This window comes from Propithecus coquereli, unplaced genomic scaffold (assembly GCF_000956105.1).
Source record: "Propithecus coquereli isolate 6110/MARCELLA unplaced genomic scaffold, Pcoq_1.0 Scaffold9, whole genome shotgun sequence".
Taxonomy (NCBI): Eukaryota; Metazoa; Chordata; class Mammalia; order Primates; family Indriidae; genus Propithecus; species Propithecus coquereli.
Genome location: NW_012155284.1, coordinates 11,919,398 through 11,939,280, shown reverse-complemented (window position 1 = coordinate 11,939,280; position 19,883 = coordinate 11,919,398).

Genomic DNA, 19,883 nt, shown 5'->3' with positions numbered 1-19,883 from the left:
CCCACCAGTAATGAATGGGACTGCCTTTTTTGCTCTACATTCTCACCATTTGATATTGTAAATGTTTTGGATTTTGGCCATTCTAACAAGCATGCAGTGATTATTGCTTTTATTTATTTTTCTCCCCCACAATTCCTAATGGATAGTTATATTTTCACAGAAGACTGATTTTGGGAGGGCTTACTAGTGTGAGTAGTAAATTTGCAAATGTATCATAAATAGTTCAGGAATCTACAAGCCAATGTCTAACAAATGGCATAGAGAGAGGTGCATACACTGTCACTGACATAAATCACCCACTCAGGATTTTTGTACTAAAAAGTATTAATTTCCTAATAAATAATGGAGGAGAGGGAAGATTGAGAGCAAAGGGAGCATTTCTGAAGTCTCTGATCATGTATAAGTACAGCTGGGTCCTCAACTATCCTAATACTGTATTTACTCCATAGCAGAGTGGTCACTATTATCAGTTAGGCCCTGTGGTCCTCTGTTCCAGAATATTTCAAGGAATGTTTTAAAATGTTTCCATCATATATGAATTAGCTGTGCATATTGGAAATTTAATTCAAGAAGACAAAGCTTTCATATACTCTGGCTTTGAACCAAAGAGTCAGTCACTGATGTAAACTACACCCAAAAAGCTATCTTCAAACTTAAAGATTTGAAACTCAGAGCTAAATGTATATATTTGCACTAAGACTTTTCTCTTCCCCACTAGGCTCTTATTTTTGGATTTCCTCAGTAACTTCTTGCTTGTCTCAAAATAATCTCTCTCCTTAGTATCTTCTCTAAAATAAAGCAGCACTGGTCTTCTCTGATGTCATAAACAATCACCACATTGTGCCCTTGGAATCATGTCATCACATTTTTGGCTAGAATTAGGGTTATGTTCATCTTCATTTTACATTTCTCACCAGAACATAGACAAACATACGGTTCCCTGGATAAAGTAAAAAATGATTAAATGTGATCTAAGAAAGTGCCTTTTTCAAAACTATGCTTATCAGTACAAATGAAATTATTTAATTTCCCTGCTTAAAACCTTCCAACTAAAAAACAATTACCAAGAACTAATCCTAGTTCTCTATAAGGGCCTGGATGGAGCCACGTGATCTGACTACTGCCCACCTTTGGCTTCTTCCTCCTATTCACTGCCACCCCCTGCGCCTTCAGTCAGCTGTCTGTGCAGTTTCTTAAATACACCAAGCTTGTCGTTGCCTCAGGGTCTTTGTACTTGCTGTCCCTCTGATTGGAAAGCACTATCTGGTCAGCTCCTTCTGTTTATTTAGATCTCAGTTCCAATGAGACCTCTTTACCTGGGAGGCCTGCCATGGCACCTAATCCAATAGTTCCCAGCTCTCCTCCCAGCAACACTATCATACTCTATCACAATACCCTGCTTTTTAAAAAATATCATTTATTATGATCTGAATGCATCTTGTGCATATATTTAATTGTTGATTATCTACTTTCCCCTTGGTTTCCATAGATGGAAACTATAATCCATAAGAGGTAAGTCATAGAGGGTTCCCATAAGAGCAGGAACTTTGTCTCTCTTGCTCATATTTCCAGAGACTGGAACACACATAGGAGGATCATAGAAAATACAAATGACTCAGTCATGGCATGAAAGTCCTTCTTGTGGTGTGGTCCCCTGTCCTTCCACAGAGACAGATGCAAATGATGTAGCTTCACCAGGCCACAGAGTAAAGAGCACCCCGCCACCCCCCACATACCTTCCCAAGGGAACTGCTGCATTACGAAATGCTCTCAATGTCCCAAAGTCCTAGAAACACCTGGAGACCTGAGAATAAAAAAGGCTTGAAGGAGCAGACAGCCTTCCTCCATGTACTGGGTAGCACCATTGCTTTGGGTTTGAAAACTGTTCTTGGAAACCTCATACCGGATCAAGATTCAGAATGTTCACCAATTTCACTCAGTTGTATGAATATGCTGTGCTGGGGATGAGAACATGAAAGCATTGTTGAGAATCAATCCTCTGAAAGGGAGTTGTTCACATTTCTTGGGAGACAAGGTAAATGAAGGTAAAGAACCAGGAGGAAAGTGGCATTACTTACATCTGAAATACCTCCTTCACAGGATGTATGTTCCATCTACTAAACATCATGAGCCTTAATTTGAGAAAAGTGAGAAGGCCACACAAAACAAGGTTCAAATCCCAGCTTCTCAACTGGGATGTTCTTCCAGACTCTCTGGCTCCAGAACCCTTTCTTCTGCATCACAAAAGCTTCATATGAGTTGCCCGAGTAGCAGCGATAAAGGGTTCGAGAGGGACCCAGACAATTACATCAGTGATTCCTCAGCTCTTGGCCCGGTCCCAGCATATGCTATGCAGACAGTGTTTCGAGGGCTCCATTGCTATCACCTCATGTCACCATCTTATTTAATAGGCATTTGGGCCAAGCCTGGCCCTTCAACATTTTGAAAGCTCCATGAAGACTTCACTGTTCACACTAGCACGTTCTTCATTATAAGAATCCTAGTTTGGGCCTCCTGCTCTAATTCATATTACTCCTAATTTTATTTTTTAAACGTTATGTATATATTACCATATCATTATATTTGTGTTTTCTATAAGCTACTAAATTCACTGTGCAATAAAGTGTGAAGAAATACATAACACAAATAATATGTACTTATTGTAGTAGATTACATAAATGGCCACAAACAGTCATGCCTTCCTATGTCCATGGCCTTTGCTATATGACTTTTCAACTCCTTTCAGAAAGAGGTAGAGTCTTTTTATCACCCCTTAAACCTGGGCTGGCTTGGTGACTTGCTTTGGCCAATAGAATACAGCAGAAATGATAGTCTGCCAGTGCTGGGTCAAGGCCTCAAGGTGTTGCATGCTATTCTTCCTTTTGGGGGCTTTGAAACCACCAAGTGAATAAGCCCAGATTGGCTTATTCAGAGGATGAGAGGTACATGGACATTGGTCCCATTGTCCCAGGAAATAGCCAGACATATCCTAGAAGCAGATACACCTAGATGATCTGTCACTGACTCAAGATTCACGAGGCAGCCCAGCTAAAACCAGAAGAACCACTTAGCTGAACTCAGCCTAAATAAGCTAAACAAATGTTTTCTTAAATAACTAAGTAAGCAATAGCTGCTGGATACACTTATATTCATAATAGCTGTGCATATGTGCCAATACTGGAATAAGTGATTTACTTGCATAATCTCAGCCTTTTGAGTTTGATACCACCTTCAATTTACAGATGATCCTTATAGAAGTTTAGTGACTTGCCTTTCCTCTTCTCCTACACAAAGTAGACCAATCTATTGAATTGTTGCTATAGGAAATGGTAGAGCTCCTTAGCCATAAGCTGTAGGTTTTTATTACTATACTTCTGTAAAAACTCCTTATTTGTCCTCTAATTAAGCAGACTAAAAAATGTGAAGCTTGAAAAATCTTTTAAAAATTATTCTTCATATTTTTGTTTAAAAGATAACCTTAGAATGTCGAGAGGAAGAAAAAAAGTCAAGTTACACTGAGAAGCCAACTTATTGGGGAGGTTTTGCCCATGTCCTGACAGACTGTGATAAAGTGCTGAGGAAGTCACGTGCCCTCTGAAGGATCCGGCCTGTCCCTGGTTGCCTTCACATCCCTGAAGGTTGCTCCGTAGATCACTCCTCAGAGGGCCTTTGAGAATACAAATTACTCGCTTGCAAATTTATGGGATAATGTGTCTTGGGAATGTCTTTGAAAGTACACAAACATTCTGTTTTCTTCACTGCAAAACTCAGTACCAAGTCATGGGCCAAATTCTGTTTTTTCCACTTGTCTTTGTCAACTGAGCATCCCTCCCCAACGGACTTACATAAATCAGCCTTCCTAGTGTCAGAATGTAACAGCTTCCTGAGAGATTGGGGGGAAAAAAACTTCTTTCATGTTGGCTCTGCAATCCATAACCCGTACGACTCAAGATCTCCTCCAGTAAAAGAGACAGCATAGGCTTTGCAGTGGTGGGCTGAAGGTTGTGTTATGCAAAGATGTAAATAAGGTGAGAGAGAGAAGAGAAAACTGCTCAACGATCACATCTGTGCTCAGGAGAAATGCAATGTCATAAACTAAAATTGGAGTAATTTTTAAAAATTTCTACTTGATACCTAAAAAAAAAAAAATGCATTCAATTTTTTCTCTTATCTTGCCTCTAGTTTTTGTTTTGCTTCTCCTTGTTGATTTGAGTATTTTATTTACTTTATCAATGCCTTCCTTCCCTAAGGACCATTTGTGAGTGTGAGTGTGAGAGAGAGTCTTAGTGTACACATAGAGCAAATGGGCTTTGGGGACAATAGAGGTAGGGATAGATGTACTCAAAGAATGAGAGGAGGATGGAGCCATTAAAGTCAAGGAAAATGAAAAGCTGTTTGACAGTAAAATATACATACAAATGGGTAACAAACTCCATTTATGAGCCTTAGGAAAGATTCAGAATTATAATGGGCCATTAAATTGGATTGTCAGAAACTTTCCAAAGAGCCCTTCTTATACTGCAATTCTTACAATGACAAGTCCAATTCATTAATTAATAGCTCTACAGGATTGGCCCTCTGTCAGCTGACATCCCTTCCATCTTTGCTTTCTGGTGTTGAATATGAATTAATGTTCTTCATTCACTGTACCTTGTTTATTGAACTAACCTTCTGACATTTCACTGTTCTCATTAGGATAAAAGTCTATCTCCTCTGCAGAAAGGGTGACCTTGAGTAAATTAAGGTTGAGGCTAGTTGGGTTCAACTCGGGTGCTGAACAACTGGGGGAAGGGGACAGGTGGGCCTGAAAGTTTTAGTGGGAGATGGTACTGAAATGTGGACAGAGGAAGACACTAAAAACTTGCCTCCTGATTCTGTAATTTGCAAACTTTTTGTATGGTCCCTTTTTAAAGAAAAAAAAAAACTCTCAGGATTTTCAGCATTGAGAAGTATTTTACCATTTTACTTAAATAATTACAATAATTATATGTTCTGAACCTATGTATAATACCTGTAATGCAACTCTAAATCACAAAGAAATGTGTAAGTTATAAAACTGTACAAAAATCTGTAAGTTCAAATTAGTAAAAAATAATTTAATGAAAAGGATGACTTTGTTTTGCCTGAAACTAAATTATCTAGATTGGATTTAATAATAAAAAGGTGCATTTGCATGTTTTATGCTTCATTTTTTTGTACTTGATTCTTTTGCTTTTGATAAAGTATTAAGTCATTGTTATTTTCTGTTTTAAAAAAATTAACTCATTTTTAACCATCAATTTATTAAGTTGATGGGCCATTTAAAACTGTGTACCAAAATGTGATACTAGGGGGAATAAAACCATTAAATTAGTAGGAAGTTTTCCATTGTGTTTTTATAACTCCCTGTACTACCTTCTCATAAACTGCTCCACATGGTTGAGTACAAAGATGAGTGCCCACTAATGTGATTCCTGGCAACACAATCTTGGTGCTGACTGCCACGACTGAGGTCTTTTGAGCTAAGCTAGGCTGCCAACTGCTGAGGGTATTTGATCTCTACTATTCAATTTCCCCATTTAAATTGTGGACATTGCTTCCAGTCAGCATGCTATGATGCCTTTTGGTTTTCAGTAGTGCTAAAGTATAGAAACACAAATGCAAATTCAGACATGGAAATTGAGTAGTGGCACTCAATTACAAGGTAATTGGTTCATGCCCAGCATTGCTTATAGTAACACGTATGAAAGAAAAGCTAAAACTGTCACAGAAATCCTACATACTACACCTCAGAGAGCATATCCATGTTTGCACGGTATCTTCCTAGTTTATTCTTTTGCCTGTAACTATCTGGCCTTGCTAATAGATTTCCTGTCTAAACATCATTAATAAACTAACTTTTAAGGATTTATTAGAAATGTAGAACTCACAGAGAACTCACTCTTATGAGACTGTGGAGGAATAAGCCTTATAAAGGCATCTGATCTTTGTAGCTAAAAAGATTTTATTTATTTATTTTTTTTGTTAAGAAGTACTCCTAGTAGATATTTACTTTTTGGCCTTAGATAAAATAAACTAAAAAAAATCAAAATGTAATGACTTTTTAACATTACATTTTTTACTTAACATATCTGCAAACCAACTATTTTCAAATTTTTATGTTTCTTATCAAGCCAGAGTCTGCTCTCTCATGGCATTTTAGTACCTCTGAGGAAAAGGAATAAATCATTTGTTTTATACAAAGAACAAAACTAAGTAAAAGTATTTTATGCTTCTTTAAAAAAGTTAACCTAAAAGCCCAAAAGATTATTTTGATTTTTCTTAGGTGGCCACCATCATTCAAGGGATATGTTTGCCCACAAGGGCATGAAAAAGTCTTTCTTAAATGCCTGTTTCATCTGGTACTTCATTTAATTCTTATAGACAGATTTCCAGCCTGTTCATGTCCCCACACACATATTCATACACTTTCCCCACAGCTTGCTTAGCCTTAGGTTCTAAAGTCTACCTACTGCCCTGTAAAAGAATACACAGCCTTGGTAGTACACGGGCTATTGTTTCCTAGCATTAGGTTGAAACAATTCTGGCAACTAAGACCCCAGTGATTTCAGAGATTTCACCATCTGAGTGCCTGGCTAAGCTGCTCAAAGTCACTAACCAACTTAATGGCTCAGGGATTATTGCAATCTTGGGGGAAACATTCCAGAACAAGTCATTCCTGTTTACAGAAATAGCTTAAAAATGTTCCCAATACATTTCCTTGCTCTGTCTACTTAAGATATAATTCTGTTACTCAAGTATTGACATATATAAATGTGCGTGTTTGTATATACATATCTAGACAGGTAACAATTTTCACTTTAGGGACTAATCTTTGGTGTGCTATTTAGGAACACATACCTTTCATTCTACCACAAGCCATTCAAAATCTATTTTAAAATAGATTCTTGTGGCAGAGGCTGCTACACTATCCATTTTCACATTTTCTGGTAATACAATTTTCAGTGGACACATGATTGTCCTAAAGACCGATCACGTTATCCAGCTTCCCTTGCAGCTAAGTGTAGTCGTATGACTAAGTTCCAGTCAATGAGAAATAAAAATATTAGAGTGGCTTCTGGGACCCTTATGTGAGAGTTGGCAGACACATGATCTTTGCCTTTTCTTCCTCACTACTTTCACCTTCTTGCTGCCTGGAAACAGATGCCACCTTGAACCATAAAGATGAGGTCACACCATAGGGGTAGTAGAACAGGGAGCTATTTTCTAAGGATTTCCTGGAGCAAATCCTCCATCCCAGGCCTGCACTGCTTTCTTCTACACTTTTACATGAGAGACATTCACTCATTTTTCTTGAGGTATTTTCTTTAAATTCCTTTAATCTGGGATTTTTCTGTCCCTTACACGCAAACCTAAAATTACAGAATGCAATTTGGTATGAAGCAAATTGCTAAATTTCCATCTTATAGCAGTGATATAGAAGATCACCCAAAGATATAGTAATATACAAAAAGAGGTATCACATCTATCCGTGAACAAAGAATTTATAGCACATGCATACTAAGGCTAGGTAGATCCCTTAGATAGAGAACAGGGAATGGAAATATGTTCCAAATCTACATAAGAGACGGTGAGGGAAGGTCATCGGCTCAAATAAATCCTTGAAGGTCAAATGTCAAGAATTGTTTGAACAGCTTGGTGAGCTAAAATGAGGTAATCCAGACCCGTGTCCGCCTGGGAATCAGCATAGAGGTTGAAAGGGAAGAGTCGATGGAGGGGCCTTTGAGAAAGTATGTGGACGTAGCTGACAACAACCCAGCTCACTTTCCACTGAGCTGACTCAGCCTGCCCTTCTCCACCTTAACCTCTGACCTCCTGTGCAGTCCCACATGGAGGAAAGCCCTGGGCAACTGCGTTCCTTGTTCCTTTAATGCCTCTACTGCAAAAATAACCACCAGCTGCTCCAGGAGTGCGAGAGGCCATGGGGAAGAGCCTGAGCCCACACTCAGCTCTGAGAAGGAAAGGCAGCCCACTCAAGTAAGCATCTAATGCCTGAAGATTCCTCTCCCCTCTCTGGGTATGGCAGCTGCAGCAAGAAAGGAGGAGGCCAGCAGAAGTCTTGGTAAACACACAGGAATGGCAGCAGAGGAGGTGGCCATTCCTGGGCCTCGGGCTCCACTTGGGAGGGTATGAAAGTGACAGGGGCACCGAGATAAAAAAAAAGTCCCTGGAAAGCCCCCACCTATGGGGAGATTGGGGTGAAGCTGGAGCAGGCTCCTTTCTCTCCCAGCATCAACACCAGGAGGGACAGCTGGTGTGACCTGGGCATGATAACAAGAAACAAAACTGAGACTAAAGCAGCAGGAAATAGAGCCCAGGAATGTCAAATAAATGTGGAAAAACCACATGGTCCCTATGGAGTCCAGGGTGGAAAGCAGGAGGAGCCAAGCAATTGTCCGGATAATGTAGGTAAAATACAGGTGTTGACAGTTCTGAGCTATTTCGAGGTAAAGGGAGTTTATTTATAGTAATTGCTTCAAGTCTCTGCTTTATCATTTTCTTAATGGGGCTCACATTTATTCCTCTCTGCAGGGATGACACACACGCATGCTCCAGTGCCTCTTTTTAATACAGGAGACTCCCCCATTTTGAGCTCCAGACTCTCATGTTAGGAAGATAAACACTTCCTACGTTGACAACCCTCTACGTTTCTCAACCTGGTGGTCACCGCTCATTAATTTGTACGCTGCTTCTGTAGAAGTGACCAGAGCTTCCCTGCCTGGTGGGGAGGGAGAGGCAAGGCCCCCCAGCAAGGTGTGGGCAGTGCCTGATTCAGGGCAGCTGCGTCAGCCCAGTAAGGCCTCCCAAGCACAGCGCTGCCACTGAAAAGGGGGCTGGCGCTGTGGGGGGCGGGGGGTGAGGGAGCTTATGTGAAGTGCGGTGAACCCAGGCTCACCCAGTTTTAGAATAATTAGTTTGAATATCTGTCTCCTCTTTCTCTCTGGTCAGCTTGTAGCATTGCAGCATCAGGCCACTGACAACATTCTCTTAGATTCTCTCCCATGGAGGTATGGGAGAGATCCCTCATCCAATGCTCTGCAACATCAGATCACTTCCCATGACTGGGGTAACCTCTGCCCATGCCTCACCCCCAGACTAAACTCTCTCAAGTCTTCTGAAATAAAAATCAACATTTACTGATATATCACAGGTATCATGAGTGCAATGAGATTAATAAGACACAATAGCTATCTTCAAGGAGCTCATATTCCATCTGGGGAGAACACACACATGTGCATGTCCACACACACACACACATACATGGTAATTGTTTAATGACAACTGAGGAGATGCCATCGAGGTTTGGTTTGTTGTTATTTTTCCAAATGAGCAGACAAGGATGGCTGTATTATCCAGATGAGGGAGGGACCTTCAGTCTGGGGTGCAGAGGAGGCTGAAGACATCAGTAACCAAATAGCACTGTGACAGGCTAGTGTTCCAGGTTCAATTGTGTCCCCCACCCCTCATATTCATATGAGGAAGTCCTGTCCTCCAGGACCTCAGAATGTGACTTTACTTGAAAATAGGGTCCTTACAGAGGTGATCAAGTTAAAATGAGATCATGAGGGTAGGCACTAATCCCATATGACTGATGTTCTTATAAAAAGGGGAAATTTGGCTCCGGAGACAGACATGCATACAGGGAAGGTGACGTGAAGAGACACAGGGAGAAGATGGCCATCTACAAGCCAAGAAGAGAGGCCTTGAACAGATCCTTCCCTCACAGCCCTCAAAAGGAACCAACTCTGCTGGCACCTTGCTGTCAGACTTCCAGCTTCCAGAACAGTGAGACAATCTACTTCTGCTGTTAAGCCATCCAGCCTGTGGTAGTGCGACAGCAGCCTGAGGACGCTAATGCAGCTTGGTGTCAGGGTAAGATCTCAGTCCGCACAGGAGGATGAGGAAAGCCTTACATGTCAGTAAAACAGGACAAACAAGCCAATCTGAACGTCAGGTATATTCTGAGAAAACCAGCTTACCTGAAGCAAAGTGTCCGCACGGGAGAGTGGTAGAACATACCTTGTCTGTGAGGAGTCAGAGGCATGCCCCAGAGAGATGGGCTATGAGGACGGTGGCGAGCGAGATGAATTGGAGAAAGGGGCCCGAGGGAAGGTTGCTCCGTTGTGAGGTGGTCGTCAGGCTGACTGCAAACCAGAATCATCTGGTGTGATAGGCCGCCGTGGCTCCCAAGGGCATCCATGGCTTAATCCTGGGAACCTGTGAAAATTAACCAACGTGGCCAAAGAGCCTTTGCTGATGTTGCTCAGGCCCCTGAGTTGAAGTTAGCCTGGGTTATCCAGGTGGGCCCTAAATGTAATCATTTAGGGGCAGTGCCTGATTCAGGGAGGAAGAGGGAGATTTGACTTCCAGAAGAGGAAGAAGGCAATGTGACCAGGGAAGCAGCGGGGAGAAAAGGTGATGTGATGGGGCCATGAAGGAAGGAACTGGACAGATTTTAGAAGACGGGGAGGATAAGGAAATGGATTCTCACCTAGAGCCTCCAAACAGAGCAACACCTTAATTTCAGCCCAGTGAAACCCATTTTGGACTTCTGGCCTACAGAACTGCAATAGAATAAGAGTGAGTGAGTGAGTGAATGTGTGAGTGTGAGTGTGTGTGTGTGTTTTAAGCCACTAACTTGGTGGTAATTTATTATAGCAGCCACAGGAAACTAACACACCTGGGGAAGACTCACAAACATTTGATGCCTGGGCCCCATCCCAGAGCAGCAGGATCTGTTCCGAGGGTGAGGCCCAGGCTTCTGTACCATCTGCCAGGTGTGCTGCTAGGTTGAGGACCTCTGAGACAGGAGGTGGCCCCAGTTCAAATGTGCAGCAACAGGAGCTTGGCCAGCAGGAGCAGCATGACGGAGAGGAAGAAAGGAACACAAAAGGTGCCAAGAGGAACAAAACACTATTACATATAGGGAAAGAGGCAAGAGTCAAGGACACCGGCAAGCCTCGCCTTGCGTCTGGAGAGCTCCACTCCCTTCATGTACCAGGGAAGTAGGGCAGGCGAGCCAGGTGGGGCTGGGGGCTGGGCCCGGGCTCCTCCAGCCAGCAATTGTGGAGATGTGAGAAGAGAGCTGGGAGAGAGAAAGCAGGGCTGAAGAGAATACCAGGGAATCATCAGCAGAGATGGAAGTTGAAGCTGTGACCATGAGTGCAATTTCCAAGGGAGTTTGAAATGAAAAAATGAGAGTGAGGAAGAACAGAACCAGGGCTGCCAGGGACAATCATAAAGAAAGAGTGGGGTAAAGAGACCCAGGCAGTGATCAGAGCAGCAGAGGAGGCTCCATAGTACAACCTAAAAGCCCGGTCTGTGTGTGGGGGGATGACGGAGTCACATGCTGCTGAGAAGGTAAAGAGAAGGATGACTAAGAAATGATGACGGATTAGAGGCCATCGATGACCTTTGAGAAAGCAGTTTCCAGGGTGCAGAAGGGGAGGGAGCAGACATCAGATGTCTGATCTGCCGGGGAGAGTGGGTGGGGAGGAAGTGGAAGCAACAGTGGCAGCTACCTTTTGGGGTCCCAGCAATGAAAGCAAATGGAGTGACGGCCTAGCAAACGAGACAGGCCCGAGCCACCCCAGCTCCTCCACTGCCTTCATACATTGGACAAATTATCTAACCTCCTGTAGACTCAGTTACCTCATTTATAAAATAGGTATAATAATGCCTACACCGAAGAGTTGGGAGGATTAAATGAAATGGAGGAAACGTTTACTGCCTGGCACATAGTTAGTTCCTAAACTTGATATAAAAATGAATGAATAAAGATGTAAAAGAGCTCTGGAATCCTACTTTCCTACAAAATGCGTTGCCAGGTAAAATAAGGACTCAGATAAACTTTAATTTCAAAATAGAAATAATTTTTAGCATAAGTATATCCCAAATATTGCATGGGCCAAACTTGCACTAAAAAGTTATCTGTTGTCTGTATTGCTTTTCTATTGCTGCTGTAGCAAATTACCACAACCTTATTGCCTTAAAACCACACAAAGTTATTGGCTTACCGTTCTATAGCTGAGAAGTCTGACATAGATCTCACTGGGCTAAAATCGAGGTGTGAGCAGGGCTACCTTCCTTTCTAGAGGCAGCGGGGGACCATCCATTTTCTTGCCTTTTCTGGCTTCTGAGGCCATCCACATTCCTTGGCTTGTGGCCTCTTCCTTCATCTTCAAAGCCACAATGTTACATCTCTCTGATCCTTCTTCCTTGGTCACATCCCCCTCTGATTGCAGTTGGCAAAAGTTCTCCACTTTGAAGGACTCATTTGACTAGATCAGGTCCTCTTGGATAATCTGGGCTATTCTTTGCCATTTCAAGGTCTGTATCCTTCATCACATCTGAAAGTCCCTTTTGCCAAGTAAGTTGATATATTCACAGGCTCCAAGGATTAGGACACGAACATCTTTTGTGAGATATTATTCTGCCTACTATATCGTTTATCTAAAATTCAAATTTAACTAGGTGTCCTATTGTTTGTTTGCTAAATCTGGTGACCTTATCTATAAGACTTTCTTTGATTAATTAGAAGAAAAAAATGCTAATTACCCTGGCCCTAGAACCTCAACTATACCTTCTTTCCATCTATGATTCCTCCATACGCATCTCCCTCCATACTGTGTTATGTTGTTAGGTTTGTGTTCGAGTTTACGGAAAAGACGTGTAGCTGTCTGTAAAATATGTGTGTGTATCTGTGTGTGTGTGTGTAAAGAGATATTCTACCTTATCTTGACTTTCATTAAGTCTAAATTAGACTTAGAGAAATTAGGAATGGAAACTAGAAACCATTATAGATATTTCAGACAGGGAAGGAATTTCATACAAGGAGTTGGATTCATGTGACGAAACTCCTATAAGGGCTGTGAAAGGTCAGGGAAAGCCACAAGCTTTCAAACTTCCTGCCAGCTTTCAGAGACAGAAAGTGTCAGGGACTTCAGGAACCCCTTGGTGATGATATCATCTGCTTCTAGCACTGACATGGATGATTCACAGGGAAATGTCTGGAAGCCAATACGAAATCTGGTATCTGCTAAAACCCACACGTCTGTCCTCTTTTGCAATGGAGCATAATGTGGCTTCTGCCTGTCTTGTGCCTTTTAAATCTCACGTCAGCATGAGATTGGGAATTCTTTTGGCAAAGATGCTGGGAAATGTAGTTTCCAGGCTTCCAGTCCCCGAGACAAGCTTGCATGTATAGCTAAAGAAGCAACCCCAAATGCTTCAAGGGAGAAAACTTTTGCCAAAGGAAGAGGCAAAATGATCACCAGTGCAGGGATTCCTGGTTATTGTAAAATACCCTAATCCCCAAGAGTTGTGTACCCATCTACAATTTTTCTTGTAAAACAGTACTTTGTTAATTTGTGGTGGCTATCCCGTTGCCTTCCAGGCTCAGCCTAGCCCTAAGATTTCACTGACTACATACTCTTGGCCATCAGAATTTTGTTTTTCCTGTCTAAGGTGGCAACGTGTAAAAAGAGAATGCTTGATAAATATGTTTTTTCCAGAGCTAATTCCTGAACTGTTAAGATATAACTGTTTTATTATCTTTTATTGCGAAACAAACTACACTCCAAAACTAAGTGGCTTAAAACAATAGTTCAGTATTTTTTCATAATCTGTGAGTTGGGAATTCAGGCGGGGCTCAGGCAGCTCTCTGCCCCGCAGTGTCGGCGGCTTCACGCACTCGGCTGTGTTCGGGTGGTGGCTAGCTGGGCTGAACGATCCAAGGCGGATTCGCACACCTGTGTGGTGCTCAGGTGCTCGTCTTGTGGCTTCTGTTCGCCCATGTGGCCAATTTAGGCTTCTGCACAGCACAAACTCAGGTAGTCATGCTCCTTCGCCATGTTTTGTATATGTTTATATATAAAATGCACATGTACTACTGATGATCTGTTAAATATCAGTGAAGTTTAATGCTTTTTATTTTTAATAAGCATAAATATAAACGGAAGATCTTATATTGCTTTTTTTACATGCCACTGTAGCAATCACGGGTCTGCCTTTTCGTTTAGGTTTCCTCATTGCTTTCCTGGGTTTGCTCATTAGCTCCCTACCCAAATCCCTTCTGCCTCCCCACAAGGTGACACAGGGATCTCGCTCCCTCCCTTTATCCTCTTCCTACTGTCTAGATTTTTTTTTTTTTTTTTGGATTTTTCATATATCTAATACAGCTTGCTTTGTTCCGCACTTCACAATAGGTATCTAGGAAATATTTACAGCATGTACTCAAAGCGGGGCATTGTGAGAGCTTAGGGCTTGTAGTTGGGTAAAGCAGATTTGTTCTTCTCTGTTAAGTGCTATCAGCTACACGTTTAGATCCCTGACACTTGCATAGTTGTACACAGATACTTAGGCACCCTTATCCCTCTAAAAATATCATTTGGGAATTAAACACTGATTAAAATTATTTGTGTTCTCTCATTGAGTGGAAGTTTGAAAATAATTTAAACTTACAGAAAGCAGGTGTGTGCCTCTTCATTTTTGTGTCTCCAGAGTTCTACCCCAGGGACTGGCGAATAGCAGGTGCTTCGTAAGTTTTGCTACACCAAAGCCTGGCCCTTGACGTTTAACCACCCCAGCATCTATTGCCTTCTTCTAGTTTGCAAGCTGAAAGGTGCCATCTGCTTTACAAATACTTACTAAGAAATTCTGGGGCACAAAATAGGTACTTTTTCTCATACAGAACTAAAACTCAAATCATCACGGGAAGGATCAGATAGAAGAAAAAATAGATTGGACATTGCACTTGTAAGTGCTCTATCCGTTTAGTTATGAGTACCAACCTATTTCCTTCTAGTTGTCACAAGGTGTGTGGGAGGGAGGAAGTGGAAGGGGGTAAGTAAGGGCAGAAAGATTTAAGTGACACACGCATATCTTGGCCAGGATGGTCTCCAAACAGGCCCCAGTAGAAAAGAAGAAGGAGCCCAACTTCCTTTTTAATCGGACTTGAAGCTGCTGTGTGCACAGCCCTGATGTCCAGGCTGCCTGCAGCCTCTTGATAGCTCAGGCAGAAGCCAGGGAGAAGCTGATAACGGGACAGGGGCCTCGGAAGCCTGTGGGCTGCCCGGGGCCTCCCTTCCGGGCGACTCTTGTGCCAGATGTGACACATTCCTCCTGGGCCTGAGCGAAGGCCTAGGGGGCCTCTCCCTTTCTCCATCTTGTCTAATTTAACACAGTTTCTGTCTGGCTCGCCTTGGCTTCAAAAGGGAGACTGAACAGTTTGCCTGCACGGCAGAGTCCTGTGGAACTCTCTCAGTATGTTGAAATAAGCACTGGAGGCAGCGAGTCAGGCGAGTGCCGGAGGATGAAATATGCGCAGGGGTGTGTGTGGGAGGGGGTTGGAAGGGAACCGGGCTCTGACTGGATGCTATTTGTTCCTTTCGTTCCAGGCTGATGTTCTTATTGTTTTTCTCAAGATCTTTTTCTCCAACAAATGCAAAAGCTAGAGCAGTACGGGGCCATCAATCTCTGCCCCTTCATACAAACAAATCCCGGGCTGCACTCTGTCTTCCTCTGCTAGGAAGCAACACCCCAGCTCACCTCCCGAGCTCCCCCCTGGGCAGGCAGGCAGGGGAGGGGTGTCTGCTCTGAGGCAGCAGCATCGGGGATTCTGCCATAAGGCACTGGATAGTTACCCTTATTGAAACTTGAGGGGAAATAATCAGGATATTGCTAAGCAGTTTCAAGCCTGTTTAGCAGAGGAGACCCTTCTTTCAGATTTTTCTGAGCTAAAGTCCATCTTCCCTAAGCCGGGCCCTTCTTCTGAGTCTCTGAGCTTCAGCCCCTCCCCTGTGAAATGAAAAGGTTCAAACAGAGGGTCTCTCATGCCCCTGGCTGCCTCGACATCCTACGACCCCATGACCTCCTAATGATTGGGGATGACAGAGGCCAGCAGACGCCTGGAAAATCCAAAAGACTAGAAAACCCCCAGATACATATTTTTACCTTGGAGGAGAATGAGCATGTGCTAAATAATGAAACCACACCATAAAGAACTGGCTCAGAAGGCTTCCGCATATCTCTATCCTGTCCCCTGAAATCCTGAAAATGCCTCTGCTCACCTTTCTAAAGGAATCAAATGACTGCTTCTGCATTGGCTGTGCTCCAACACCCCCCCGCCGCCACACACACACACACACACGCACGCACACACACACCCCTTGTCTTTCTCATTTGTCTGTCTAGTTAGCACTTTCTCTCACTGAGAGAATAATGCTTGGTTTAAAAGACCTCTCTGCAGAAAAGTTCAAGAGGAAGCAGAGAACGTAGTACTATCAACTAGGTTTGAAAATAGCCAAGGTGAGACATACAGTAACACCATGCCATCTCTCATTTTACAGCCCTGTGTAGGCCAGGTATCACTATCCCCACTTTACAGATACAAATGCTGACCCAGAGAGATAATTGAGTTGCCTGAACTTTCAAGGCCACTGAAAAGCAGAACGAGGACTGCAAACCAAGCCTTCTGATTCTTCAAGCCCCATCCACAGGGCTGTTTAAAATATGAATCCTCATTCTGGAGGAAATGGCTTTACCTGCTGTGTTTACCCGTTTCTGGATGGAGAGGGTGGAAGAGTGACAGAAGCAAGGAGATGTCACCTCAGAGTCAGAACTCTCTTCCAAACCATTTGACTCTTGCCCTGCTATGTTCCAAAGTCGCTTCTGTTTCCAGGGTTTGCCCAGAAAGCCATAATCAGTAGCTCCTTTTGTCATATGTGACTACTCAAAAGTGTGCGAGCAGAGGTGATCATCCAACCCAAGGTTCAACTTTCCAGTGTCGAGAGGATAAAGCTGTGGCATTCGTGGGGTTATCCTGTTGGGTGGGACACCCCCTAGAGGAGCATCACCTTACAGCCATCTTCCCTGCTCTGGCCCCGTCCTTTAGTATCAATAGTCGTAGAGATGTTGAAGCTCTTGCTACTGACTCATGAGACTATTTCATGTTTAATGTGAAACAAAGAGAAACTAAGAAACTTGAACTAATTGGAATATGAATTAGGAAAATATTTAGGTGTTCTCATTTATTCTAATTCAATAAGAAAAGGCATAGGTTCAGTTCTGATTCTGCACTATTTTTATAGGTGGATTTATGGGGAAGAACCCATTTTGATTTGTTTCAAAATTCAATTAAAAATATTGCTGATTGGTTTTATTTGGGGTTCATGTCAAGGTTTTTCTTCACAGTTTTATTTTGTTGAGGCCTTGGGAAGGTCTGTGAATATCTGGAGTGTGAAGTAGATCTGTTAAACAAAAACAAAAACAAAAACCTCAGGAATGCTACACTTTTTGTGAAAAGTACTGAACAATAGGCTTCTGATGTTCATTATTTAAACAAAATGAACTGAAAGAATGTTTGTCAGTCCACTTTGGAATGAAGAATTCCAGATCCTCCTTTTTCAAAGTTTTCAAAATCATCTCCTTTACAATGATTTTTTATACACAAAGCACACCATTTCACCCTCTGAAAACTTAACTGATGTGAACTTTGAACTAACGTGGCAGAAGCAGTTTCCCGTTCTGTGTTTTGGAGGGATTGGTGGGGGAAGTTTTCAGGGAGGTCACATCGAAAAGTCTGAAATACCCAAGAGTATGTGAGCAACGCTTTTCCTGCAACTTGGAGAAATGGAAAACTGAAGAGCAGAACACAAAAGAGATGTGTCAGCAGAAAATTCTGTTTCAGGGGTGTCCCTACCCCTCACCAAATGGCTAATTTTTAGCGGAGTTTGAGGATTATATTACTTTGCCAAAAACAGTGTAGTGGTTTTGAGTTCTTTTAATGTCACTGGTAATTTTAAGTGTTTCTTCCCTACTTGGTTAAGTGGCTCTAACCCACTGTTTCTAAGCCACGAAAGAGTTCAATCCAATGCCCTGGAAAATGAACACTTCCCTTCGGTTCTCACCTTTCTTCATCACTCACCCACACACTGCCCTGATGGGAGCTTTCCCATTCCTTTTAGTCTTCACCCCAATAGAGCTGGTTGTTTGGATATTATAATTAAATGAATTGTTTCATTTTTGTTCAAATTCATTTAATCTCTGAAGATGTGGATTTACCAAATGCCTATTAAAGTAGCGGGTTTTAAATAAAATGGATTCCAAAGGCTTTTCTATCTATGCCTCAGTTTCCTCATCCAAAAAAATGGACATAGTGACAGGACCTCCCTGAAAGGATACTGAGAGAATTACAACTGGAAAATGCCAGTAAAGCCCGAGTAAATGTCTGGTAAGCAAACAATGTGACCATTGTAGGTCCAGACAGGTACCTTTCATTCTTTGGACCAGGGCTTGGCTGGACTGGTGGGGGCAGGAGGACCCTACAGCTCTGGGAGGAGGTGGGGAGAGAACTCAGTAACCCACTCTTGGGGAAATTTCCAGTCTCCCTCAGCTTGTCACAACCACAAAAATGTGTTTTCTCTTTCAGATGAAGAAATAAAGAGGTGCTCCCAATCTTCGCTTCTCCTTTGTCTAGTCCCAAGCTCCACACTGGCCCCATCTTCAAGGCGGAAATTTAACCTTTCTCCTTCAAGTCAACTCAAATAGTTGCATTCAAGTAGCAGACAAAATCCAAGCTTCTCTTCACTTTTTAAATTTTAAAAAATGTAGTGGTCAAATACACATTACATCAAATTTACCACCTTTGCCATTTCTAAGTGTATAGTTTAGTAGTGTGACGTATGCTCACATTGTTGTGCAACCAATCTCTGGAACTTTTTCATCTGGCAAAACTGAAACTCTGTACCCATCAAACAACCATTCCCCATTCTCCATCCATTATAAGTCTGACTATTCCTGATATCTCACTAACGGAATCCTACAGTATGTGTCTTTTTGTGACTAGTCCTTTTCACTTGAGCATGCTATCCTCAAGGTTCATTTGTTGTAGCATATGTCAGAATTTCCTTCCTTTTTAAGGCTGGATAATATTCCATTGTATGTGTATTTCACATTTTGTTTATCCATTCATCTGTCGATGGACACTTGGGTTGCTTCTACTCTTTGGCTATTGTGAATAATGCTGGTATATGAACACGGTGTACAAATATCTGCTCGAGTCCTGGTTTTCAATTCTTGTGGGTATATACCTACAAGTGTAATTGCTGGATCATAAGGTAATTTTTTGTTTAATTTCTTGAAGAACTATTTCCATATTGTTTTCCACAGCAGCTGCATATTGTACATTCCCAGCAACAGTGCTCTCTTCACTTTTAAGAGGTGGCCTCTCTTGCAGAAGGAGAGAGACTCTGGGTAAGACTTGCACCTAGGAATAGAATAAGATCAATCGGTCTTGATGCGTCGAAGTGCTCTGTGCCAGCACCACCTTGCCAGGTGACATGAGTCACAGGCTTCCTTCCCATTGTCATGGGGGGGAAGAAGTGACAGAGGGGCCTCGCAGGCAGCCTGGGATGCTATACGTGTTTGCAGCTCAAGGAGGGACGTATCTCTCCTGTGTTCTCTTTCCGTACTTCTACTGCCAAGGCACTTCTGACACACACCCACCTGCACCCTCTTCCAGGATCTGCTTCCATTTTGCCCCAGAAGCTACTTTTCCCTTTTTGGTTTTATTTCTTAGTATCTGAAAATGGTCTAGCCAAAAATTTTTATTTTATTATTCTCATATACTCATGTCCATGTTGAATAGGGAAAATGAGGAAGCTAACTGCTGTCCCTCTCAGGAACTCAGCCAGTGCCAGACCAACATGGAATTAGGATGCCTGGACTTAGGACCTATGCTTTGTCCACAAGATTATCCAACCTAAAACAAGCACCGGAACTTTCCTGAGATTCCAGCCAGCTGGACATAAACCAAGATCTAACATACAAGAGGCAAGATCTGT